The sequence below is a fragment of the Canis lupus genome, chromosome 27, assembly GCF_011100685.1.
Source record: "Canis lupus familiaris isolate Mischka breed German Shepherd chromosome 27, alternate assembly UU_Cfam_GSD_1.0, whole genome shotgun sequence".
Classification (NCBI taxonomy): domain Eukaryota; kingdom Metazoa; phylum Chordata; class Mammalia; order Carnivora; family Canidae; genus Canis; species Canis lupus.
In genome coordinates this window covers 32,214,768-32,227,254 of record NC_049248.1, presented here as the reverse complement: position 1 = coordinate 32,227,254, position 12,487 = coordinate 32,214,768, and the positions used below count along the sequence as shown (strand labels likewise).

Below are 12,487 nucleotides of genomic sequence, written 5' to 3'. Positions count from 1 at the left end.
ATTACTATGTGTCTTAGAAAATTTCTTGGACTCTATTATCCAGTCTTTGTTTTTGATTTTTTACTTGTTATTTTGTGTGACTATAGTGTCCAGGAATCATAATCAGCTCGATGTTAAGGAGGATACTATGATTAGAGACCACATTCTCATCCCTCTCCCTTCACAAACTGCACTGTTTAGGGACATTCCTTCTCGTTTTCAGACTAGGAAATATTAGGGTTCCTGGTTCTATGAGAGGGAGGACTTTTGTAGGTAGTGGGGTAGGAAACTACATTTATCCATTAATAAATGTAAAATCTCCCTGGAAGCATTCATACCATATACCATGTCATCTCCCCATTGAAAAATGACTTTCCTAAGGCCCAATGAACAAAATGAGCATTATTTAACAATGATTTTTAAGCATGCTAACTATGTTTTCTGATTATGGCTTGTATTTGCTAAGTATTAAACTTTCTTTTAAAGGCATTATAATATATAATATATTTTAAGAAGGCGTTTATATTTACCCCATTATAATTTCCAATTTCCTTCATTCTTTTATGTAGATTCAGATTTCCTTACATTATCATCTTCCATCTTCCTTCTATCTGAAGAACTTCTTTTGGCATGTTGTAGTATGCGTCTGTTGACAACAAATGTTGTCAACAGAAACAACAGAAACAACGTTTCTGTTGTCAGAAATAAGAGTTAATTTCACCTTTATTTTTGGGAAGTATTCTTGCTGAGTAGAGAATTTAGGTCAAGGTGTTCTCCCTCCCCCATTCCCTTCATCACTTTAAGGATGGCTTCTCTAGGGTACTCTGGGTTGTGTGGTATCTGGCCAGATGTGTGCTATCATATTTACATCTGTATTCCTCTTTTTAAGATTTTATTTATTTATTCATGAGAGACACAGAAAAAGAGAGAGAGAGAGAGGCAGAGACACAGGCAGAGGGAGAAGCAGGCATGGAGGGAGCCCGATATGGGACTCGATCCCAGGACTCCAGGATCACACCCTGGGCCAAGGGCAGGCACTAAGCCACTGAGCCACCCAGGGATCCCTCCATCTGTATTTTTAGTCCTTTTTGTTCTCTAGCAGTTACTGAGGTTTCTTTTTATCACTATTTTCAACAACTTATATAATGTAATAAATATGGTTTTTAAAAAATATGTTTTGCTTGGGTTTCCTTGAGTTTTTGCACTGTGGGCTCATAATTTTCATCAGATTTGGAGAAATTCCAGCAGATTTTCTTCAGATATTTTTCTGCCTCTCTGCTCCTGGGGCTCCAATTACACATATGTTAGACTGCTGTGTTGCCTGATAGTTCATTGATCCTCTTCCCTCTCCCCTTAGGGTTTTCTCTCTGGGCTTTATTTTGGGTCATTTCTATTGACATGGCTTAAAGTTCACTGATCTTTTTACCAGCACTTCCTAATGTGCTGTTAATTCTGTCCCGTGTATTTTTCACCTCAGATACTTTTTTCCCATATCCAGAAATGATCTTTGGGCTTATTTTATAGCTTTCATTTCTCTTCTTACCATGCTTATGTTTTCTTTTGTCTTTTTGAATACACAGATCGTATAATACCCTTTTAATATCCTTCTCTGCTAATTTAATAATTACTATAATTTCTGGATATATTCCTATTGATTGATTCCCCCCATTTATGGACCATATTTTCTTACTTTATAATCATTTTTAAGTTGAATGGTAGACATTGTGGGTTTCAAAGTATTGATTGCTATATTTTGTTGTATTCTATTAAATATAGTGTTGGTTTTTTTATGTATCATTCCCTCCCCCCCCCACCCCCACCAGGGAGGCGGGAATTTAAGTTAATTAGAATCAGTTACATCCTTTCAAGACTTTTAAGCTTTGTTAAGGTAAGTCCAGGGATGTCCTTAGTCTAGGGCTAATTTAGCATCATTATGAAAGCTCTATGGTTTTTAGTATTATACCCACTGTCTAGTTCCTGTACAGGCTCCTACTGTCTAGTCCTGTACAGTTCTCCTACTAGTTTTTAGTGATTTTTTCCCCTGATTTCAGGTAGTTTCTTCTTACGCAAACACAGATCAGATGAAGACTTGGGCGGGAGGGCCTCTACAGATCTCTAAGTCTCCTTCCCTGTATTCCCTCCTCTCTGTTTCATTGCCCACAAATTCTAGCTGCCCTGAGCAATCTGAACTCTGATCTCTGTCTCTTCAATTCAGCAAAATTTACTGGGCTCTGCTTGAGTTTTTTTCCTTGGTTCCATGGCCTGTGAACTGACCTTAGGAGGCCTACATTGATGCAATTGTAGGGCTTACCTTGCAGGTTTCCCTTTTCTCAAGGATCACTGCCCTGTGTTTCCTGTTTTTACATGTATGAAAACTGTTTTTAATATATTCTATGTGAATCTTGATTATTTTAGAGGGGAGCGTATGTTTGATCTCTGTCCTTTCATCATGGCCAGAGCATAGGATCTCCCCTTCATTTTTTTAGATTTCATTTATTTATTAATGAGAGACACAGAGAGAGGCAGGGACATAGGCAGAGGGAGAAACAGGCTTTGCGTAAGGAGCCTGATGCGGGACTCAATCCTAGGATCCCAGGATCATGACCTGAGCCAGAGGCAGACGCTCAACCACTGAGCCACCCAGGTGCCCTTTATCCCCTCCTTCTTTTTTTTTTTTTTTTAATTTTTATTTTATTATTTTTGATAGTCACACACACACACACACACACACAGAGAGAGAGAGAGAGAGAGGCAGAGACATAGGCAGAGGGAGAAGCAGGCTCCATGCACCGGGAGCCCGACTTGGGATTCGATCCCGGGTCTCCAGGATCGCGCCCTGGGCCAAAGGCAGGCGCTAAACTGCTGCGCCACCCAGGGATCCCTATCCCCTCCTTCTTAAAGTTAATGTGAACAATAGAGATTGTGTTTTACACCCAATTTTTATTTCAAGCCACACCTGCTAACCACCCAGTTAGAAATCGATGCTGCTCTTTACCTAAACTTCCAGAAAGTCTTTGATACTTTGACACAGTTGATGGATAGAAAAGTTGTCTCAAACAAGCTAAGTGTTACCCTGAGCCAGAAATATTCTAAGCTGCCTGGAAGACTGCTGTGTGACAATCACATGTTCCATTTTGTTTTTCTGTCAGTTCAAATAAGAGATGGTGGATACCAGTAGATTTCTCTCTCAGAAATGTACTGGTTGAGCATCCTTATCTAGGTGCCTGTCAAGAAACATGTGCAGTTAGAGACTGGGTTGTGAACACTGGCCAGTTGGCCCAGGCTCCTTTCCAGCAGAAGGGCCAGCCCTACAAGATTGCCAATGCATTGTTTTCAAAATTTGTATAAATAGATATTTCCTTATAACATTTTTGGCTTCAGTCTATGTAATACTCACATAATTTTGTTTTACTTTGTATTTTTCTTTCTGTTGTGGTCATTCAAACCAAAAAGGGGAAAAAAGCTGTTTTTGTCCTCCACACTTTCACTTTTATATCTGAATCACTTGATCAATATTCAAGAGTTGAAGAGAAAGTTACAACTATGCTATTTTTCTTCCATCAGTTGTAAGTTCCCCTGCCTGATATCCAGATATACTTATCATTTTGTACAATGAGGTGTTATAGGGCAAGCCAGAAATAAATACAAATCCTACTGGAAAAATCTATATTCCAAAATATACAGATACATAAAATTAATACAAACAATAAGTACTATCTGATCTATTACTCTGGCATTCATTTAAGGAATCTTATGGAGGAATAAATATTTTTTCTTATGTGATATATAGACATATGATTGACACTTGATTCATTTTGGGGACTTTGATTCACCTCCAGAGCCCGGCGAAGGCTCCAAATAGTATCCCTACCTGCCCCTGGCATGTTAAGCGACATTGGATCTACTGGTTCATGTGGCCCAATTGGCAGGGCACCTTGCATACTATTCTGGACCTGTTGCAGAGCCTTTTCTTGTTCAGGCCCTGTTTAAAACTGACAGATTTTCAGGTCACTTGGTAACCACATCTTGTCTGGAAATAACCAATTTATAATTGCAATGCAAAAAAATAGTTCAAGGACAGATTTTGATTTAAAAGTGTGTATAATCAAGGGTCTTGGTAATTTTCATAAATACAGTACTTCTTAACAGCAAGCTTTAATTGTCATAGTACTCATTGACTAAACACCTCTTGATTTCTTGTTCTAAAGTTAAATATAGTTCTCATTTCACTGAAGAGCAAGTTGAAAGTCTTGTCATATCAATGATTTCAAAATATACCTTTCTGATTTGTTTTAGATTTATATTCTAATGGTCAGTGATTTGAAATTCCATTTAAAATTTCCTTCAATTGTAGCCACTTGCTGCAAATAAGAGGTGGGTTTTTTTCAATTCTTTTTTGTTAATTGAAAAATAATTGGCATACAATATTGTATTAATTCCAGGTGTACAACATCGTGATTTAATATATACATTACAAAATGGTCACAGCAGTAAGACCAGTTAGTATCTGTCACCATGCAAAGTTGTTACAACATTATTAGCTATATTCTCTATGCTGTACATTATATCCCTGTGCCTTATTTGTCTTATAAATGGAAGATTGTACCTCTTAATCCTCTTCATCTATTTCACACATGCTGCAACCCCTTCCCCTCTGGGGACTACCAGTCTGTTCTCTGTATCTGGAGTCTGTTTCTGTTTTGTTTTGTTTATTTGTTTTGTTTTTTATGTCATGCTTAAGTGAAGTCATCCAGTATTTATCTTTCTCTGTCTGACTTATTTTATTTTTCATAATACTCTCTAAGTTCATCCATGTTTTCACAGATGGCAAGATTTTTTTTTATGGCTGGGTAATATTCCCTTGTGTGTGTATCTATTCAGATTCTCTGCCTGTTTTTTAACTGGATTATTTGTAATTTTGAATTAACTTATAGGAGTTCTTTATGTGTTTTGGATGTTAATCCCTTATCAGATATATCATTTTATATTATTTTTTTCTCATTCAGTAGGTTGCCTTTTTGTTCTATTGATGGTTTCTTTTCCTGTGCAAAAGCTTTTTAGTTTGATGTAGTCTCATTTGTTTATTTTTGTCTTTGTTGTCCTTGCCTGATGAGACAGATCCAAAAAAAATATTGCTAAGAAAAATGTTAAAGAGCTTACTGCCTATGTTTTCTTCTGGGAATTCTATGGTTTCAGGTCTTATATTAAAATCTTTAATCCATTTTGAGTTTATTTTCATACATAGTGTAAGAAAGTGGTCCAGTTGCTTTCTTTTACATATAGTTGGCCAATTTTCCTAACACTATTTGTTGAAAAGGCTTTCTCCCATCGTATATTCTTGCCTCTTTTGTCATAGATTAATTGGCTATATAAATGTGGGTGTATTTCTTGACTCTCTAGTCTGTTCCATTGATCTATGTGTTTTTGTGCCAGACAATGAGTTTTTAAATGGCTTATTCCATCAACTGAGAATTGGAAGTAATAACTGAAGAATAATGTTGTGCATTTAAATTATTCTTTCTTTCTTTAAAATATCTACATTATTATGTTCTTGATTTGGCCATTGGCTATATTATATGTCTGGAGAAACATATTATCAGAACAACAGAGCCATTAAAATATGCATTTTATTTTTCAATTAGGTTAAATTAGTGAAACATTTTAAATTAGCTCTGTATATGCAGATGGTTTGGGTTCTGACAATTTTTCTTTCTGAAATCTTAGTTAAAATGAGTGTGTTAATATTTTCATTGATATCTGAGAAACTTAAGTGGATATTTTACCCTGTATTACTAAATACCCTAACCTCCAATGGTTATCAGAATAATAATATCACTAATATAAAAATGGCTAGATAAAGATTCATTCTATAGTGCCTTTTATAATGTATTATCCATTCATTGGATAATATCATTGGATATATATTGATCCATTATCATTTGCTTATTCTTTTTTATCCATCTGTGCCTCATTTATTGCCTGCCTACTTTACTATTAACCTGGGCTAAGGAAAATCTGTTATTTAAGAGAACTGACATCATTTCCCAAATTCAGTTGTTTCCAGGCTGGTCAGATAAGATACAAGATATGTAGTTAAGTTTGAATTTCAGATAAACAACAAATAATATTTTAGTATAAAAATTTCCCAAGTATATAGGACATACTTATGCTAAAAATTATTTATTGTTTATCTGAAATTTAAATTTAACTCAATATTCTGTATTTTTATGGTTAATTCTGGCAACCCCAGTTGGTATAATTATTTATTTATTTATTTATTTATTTATTTATTTATTATTTATGTATTTATTTATTTATTTTTTGGTATAATTATTTATATTATCAGCCACTTTTAGGGAATGATAGCATCTGGGAAGTGAGATAGCACAGTGATTGGAGTTTGGATCATGCTAGATTTAGATTCCAGTAATGTCTTGGAGTTTTGAGTTATGGTAACTTGAGGGAAATTATTTTTTTCATATAAAATTGAAAATAAAGAGAATTTATAGGGTTTCTGTAATGGTAAAATGATATAATTTATATAAGAAGCTCATCACAGTGAATTCAATAACTGGTGATTCTGTGATGGTTGATTTAGGGTCATGATTTGAATCTACTGAAACACATACACATGTATGTACATTTAAAAAAAGCAAATCTAAGCAATCCTTTATAATTGCATTTTGTTTTCCTTTTGTTTTACTGCCTGGTTTTTCCCTTGGCAATCTTCTTTTTTTTTTCCCCATTCTCATTCCCTTACAGTTTACCCCTAAGCTGTATCTTAAGTTCCAGCTTAACAATTTCAGTCCAATATTTTTGACTCCTTATTAGATACCTTTCAGGATTTTTTAAAGTGGGTTTTTAAAAAAGTTTTTAAAGTTTTAAATTCTAATTAGCTAACATACAGTGCAATATTGGCTTCAGGGGCAGAGTGTAGTGAGTGATTCATCACTTACATATAATACCCAGTGCTCGTCAGAACAAGTTCCTTCCTTAATGCTCATCACCCAGTTACCCCATTCCCCCTCACCTCTCCTCCAGCAACTCTCAGTTTGTTTTCTATAGTTAAGTGTCTTTTGTGGTTTGCTTCCCTTTTTTCTTTTACCCCTTTCCTTATGTTCATTCTTTTTTGTTGTTTCTTAAATTCCACACCTGAAACTAATGATCTACTATATGTTGGCTAATTGAATTAAATTAAAAAAAGATAGAAAGCTTTTGTACAGTGAAAGAACCAATAAAACTAAAAGGCAACTTGTGAAACAGGAGAAGATATTTACAAATGACATGTCTTTCAGGATTTTTTAAACAAGGATTTTAGACACATCTAGTTACCATAATTCCCTCAAAGAATCTATCCCTTATTAAATTTATAGCCTGTTCCTTTTTTTAAAAATAAATTTATTTTTTATTGGTGTTCAATTTACCAACATACAGTATAATACCCAGTGCTCATCCCGTCAAGTGACCCCTCAGTGCCCATCACCCATTCACCCCCACCCCCCGCCCTCCTCCCCTTCCACCACCCCTTGTTCGTTTCCCAGAGTTAGGAGTCTTTATGTTCTGTCTCCCTTTCTGATATTTCCCACACATTTCTTCTCCCTTCCCTTATATTCCCTTTCACTATTATTTATATTCCCCAAATGAATGAGACCATATAATGTTTGTCCTTCTCCGATTGACTTACTTCACTCAGCATAATACCCTCCAGTTCCATCCACATTGAAGCAAATGGTGGGTATTTGTCGTTTCTAATGGCTGAGTAATATTCCATTTATAGCAGCAATGTCCACAATAGCCAAACTGTGGAAGGAGCCTCTGTGTCCGTTGAAAGATGAATGGATAAAGAAGATGTGGTTTATGTAGCCTGTTCTTTTTTAAAAAAAGATTTTATTTATTTATTTGACAGAGAGAGAGTACAAGCAGGGGGAAAGGCAGAGGGAGAGGGAGAAGCAGACTCCCCACTGAGCAGGGAGCCTGATGCAGGGCTCAATCCCAGGACCCCAGGATCACAACCTGAGCCAAAGGCAGATGGACTGAACTACCCAGGTGCCCTTATTTCTTGCTATTTCTACTTATACATCATATACTCCAATAAAGCTAATCAATCCACAGTATATGACCTATCCTTCCAGAATTGTTTCATCTCTATAAACCACCTTAACTCCTACTTTTCCATTAAGCATTTTCCCACCTGCTCAGATGGAAGTTCTCTCTCCCCACATTGAACTCCCACATACTTTGCATACATCTTCATTATGGCTCATCATTTTGTATTACATCTATCGAAATTTTTGTGTCCCTGCTCAGTCTATAAGCTCTCTCTGGGACAGAATCTGTGTTTATTTAATCCTTTTATCCACAGAGAAGCTGACAGAATGTCTTGTATATTAGATATTTAACATATGTTTTTAATAAACATGTAACTGTTAACAGATATTCATTTAAGGGATGCTAAATAACAACAGACATATAACTGAGATTCAGGTATGGGAACTCCATTTCAAGGTTAAAACACCACAATGATAGAAAAGCATGACCATGGATATCATCTGTCACATGTTCTCTTCCCTCCATCCCCTAGGGTTGAGATAGGAAAGCTAGCAATACCTTTAATTTAGGCCATTTGTTGTATTGAGATATCTTGGAGGGGAGAGAAAATTTGGAACTTTATTCATCTTTGGACTTAACAGAAATGGAGGAACTAATAATGTAGGGAAGGGGTGCTCAGGAGAAAACCTGAAGTGCCTGGCACCTATGACATAGTTAAGTGTCACCACCTATTTTTTCAATTGAATCTCCATCTCCTTTATTCTTTTTTTTTTTTTGAAAGAGAACTATTTATTACTTTTATGTCCAGAAAATTCAACAATGTCCACTCAGCCCAGTTTGGTGGCCAGTTCTTTAGCCTTTGCTTTTTTACCTTGGTGATACAAGCCACCAACTTTGGACACCGGATGTTGCCTCCCCAGTGGCAGCAGATCTTATCATATCTGTCATTGTAATTGGTCCTGATGGATTTTACTAGCTTAGCCCGAGCTCCCTTGCCTTCAGAGTTAACCTGTGTGAAGGCTACAGTGGTATAGGTCTTTCTGTGGACCAGACACTCCAGCCTGGCCTTCCCCTTGATAATGCAGTAGGAAAACCCCATCTTATGACACAGGGCAGGCAGAAAGACAACCAGCTCAATGGGATCCACATCATGTGTGATCCTTACCAGCTGAGCCTTCTTGTTTTCCACCAAGGTGGTGACAGAGTTAACCCCAGCTCAAAGGACAAGTGGCCTTTTAGTGGGGACATCCCCTTTGCCCGCAGCTTTCTTCTCAGCCTGGGCCAACAATCTCTGCTTCTTCTCTTGCTTTGTCTCTGGTCTGTGCTTGTAGGCCAGCTTAAGCAGTTGAGTAGTTCTTTAGCGGTCTAAGGCCTGGGTGAACTGGTTAATTACAGGAGGCACTTTTAGATGTTTATAAGGGAATAGCTCTTTGCCACTGCAGCCGGATGTAGCATGGCCATTTGACAAATTGGGCGAGGTCCCTTTTGGGCTGGATGTCCTGCCCAATGCCAAAATTCTTGGGTCTCTTCCAGAACAGGGGATTGACCACCTTCTTGGCCTCCTGCTTCTTCACAACAGCAGGGGCCAGGGCCACCTTCTTCCCTTTTACCTTTTTTCCTTTTGGCATCTTGGATTGCTGGAGGAGAGAGTTCCACCTCCTTAATTCTTTAAAATTCCTCAGGACCAGTTCTTTCTGTAGATGAGGTGAGTACAATAGCAAATGACCCTCACCTGCTTTCCTCGGTGATGCAGGCTTCCTTCTATAACAGCCATCTTCTTATTTTGCTTGGCTATTACAAATAGCTGGAAAGCTATTATACTTCATACTCTGCAACTCACTGAGGGACACGTTTGCATCATCAGCTTTATGAATCTTGCTTTCCCCACTGCTGAACTTAGAAAATCATTCTTCATAGAGAAAAGAGAAATATCCCTCCCAACAGGAATTACCAGCTGTTGACTTAGATTTTACTTGATATTTGTGTCCTTTGGTCTCCATGGCAGCCAACACTTTGATGTAGAACCTATAGTTAACAGAAAACCCTTCATTTATAGCAGAAACATTTTTTATTGGGAAAACTAGAATTTTTCAAGAGCAATTCAATATTTCAATAGAAGTGTGGGTTTATAATACAGCTATAAAACTATTCTGCCACAGGGCAGTTATAAATTATAAGCTATATAGTATTATTATATTATTAAATTTCTTTCTCCATTGTTCTAAAGTTCAAGACAATTCCCTTTATAGAACAACCTAGAATTAGAGAATGGGCAAAAAACACTCTTGCCTCCCATTTGATAACTTGATGTTGGAATTGGGTTTCTAGTATACACTGGAGATAGAAATCTCTGTGTTGCTCGATTGTATGTGTTAGAACCTTAGAATCATAGAGAATTAGGGTTTGGTGAGCTCCCTTTAAATGCCATCTCGTTCAGCCATCTAGCATTACAGATCTAAACACCAGACCCCAGAAACACTAAGAGACTTGGTCCAATTAGTGAACTGTTGAAACAAGTCTAGGATTGAAGCTGCCTAACTTCCAGTATGGAAAGGACTTCCACTTTGGCCTCAGGTGCCATATGACCTTTGGAGAACATCCTCGTTGGGTGCATGTGTGTTATTTTAGCCAACAGGTACTGCCAACTTTTTTGATACTCACTCATCACAATGATGGATGGAAGAATTGGACTTCTGATACATTGAAGATAGCTCTGTTTTCATGAAACTGGTTGCATCTTATATTTCCAACAAATGTATAAAGAAAGATTAGATTCAGGAACACGTACTGAGTGCTTGCTGTGAAGAATAAGGTTCAAAGCCTACATATGGTTCTTGCTCTCAAAAAGTGAATTCTAACATGATATAGAATTAAGAAAGCTTCAGGGAGAGGATGTATAATGTGCTTTGATAGTATGGAGGAAGGAAAGAAGGACTAACTGTGAAGGGGGTCAAGAAAACTTCAGGATGGTGGATTTATTGGACCTGGGAGGCCCTCAAGTTTGAAAATGATTTCAAAAGGGTTAATGGAGCTCATTTCAGTTTAGGGAATTATTCCATTAAGCAGAAAGTTGCATTTTTTTTTTTTTTTGAGAAAAGGGCAATAAGGTTAGTATGACAAGTTGGGGGAGGAATTATAAAACTTGTTTTATAAAACACACACACATACACACAATACACACATTCCCTATATTAGTTCACAAATATGAGAGGTGATGATGTAGTTGAACTTCCGTACTGGCTGCTAAGAAGTGATTATTCAATTTGGGGGAGTTTTCTGAGCCAGTTGTGAAACATAGTCATTATCAAAAAGTATGTAAATTTATAATTAAGTGATTTATATTAAGAACAGTGTAGTATATACTCAAGATGTATCAATTCTTAATGATTTTACTACGTCTTGCAAGTATTCATACTTGTGTGGCTACACACACAGACCATCACACTTCTGAAGTTATTTGCATCTGTTATGTCTATATGGTGGAAACACTGTGTGATGGTATGCTACAGTGCACCTCTTCCCAACTCCATTTTCAGGGGTACCATGTTGGTAGCTTAAAATCCACCATGGAAACTGGCAAAGCTAAAATCAGAGTTTGAGTTATTGTTTTGTTGATCTAGACTTAAGAATGTGAGGGACAAAATGTTACTGATGCAGATTAAATGTAAAAGTGTGTTGTGTCTGTATCCACTATTGTGTTGTGAATGGCACAAAAATTGAGGAAATATTCTCCCAGTTTTTGAAAACTATAGTTCAATTCAACAAAGAAGCAAATATAGGCTATGGAACCAAGATTTTAACAAAAGTCAACAAAAAAAAATTCTCTGATAATCAAATGGCCATATAGAATTAACAAACACATTGTACCAACTATTTGCAAATTGTGTTATATCCTTTCTATCAGTAGAATTTAAAGTAACCTATGTATGGAGACTTACATATGCATTGTTGTTTTGGAGAGCTAGTTAAACATTTACTCACAAAAAAAGTGACTTAGAAGAGTTATGCCCTTTTCTCTTTAAATGCTACCTTTCAGTCTTTGTAGGGGTCAATCAAATGTATCAAATGCTTGCAGATATTTCTCTCAAGATATAATTTTAAGTCATTCACTAATAGGTATACAATATTTGGACTAACTTCTTAAAGACTGAGAAAATTTTCACTTATTTTATGAAATAAAATATGAAATCAGATTGTTTTAATAAGATTCTTGCTAGTATTTAGAAATGGATTTTTCTTTGCGATTTGTGGATAACTCTTCCATCAAGGAAATAGAGTCTCACAAATGACAACAGTATACTATCTCAGCATTTTGTAGTTACACAGGCAAATTTTGGGAAGAGATTTTTGGAGGCATTTGCTGATTTTGGTAAGAAAGTATAATTTCGTAAACATTGTCCTATCTTTCATGAAATTGCCAGTAGGACTGATTAGGCTGATAAGACCACTGAACACCAAT

General features: G+C 36.5%; 1 pseudogene; it reads right to left on the bottom strand.

Annotated features, from left to right (window-relative positions):
* Positions 1 to 8,855: 8,855 nt before the first annotated feature.
* On the bottom strand, positions 8,856 to 9,662 carry LOC106557888 (annotated as a pseudogene).
* Positions 9,663 to 12,487: the final 2,825 nt, after the last annotated feature.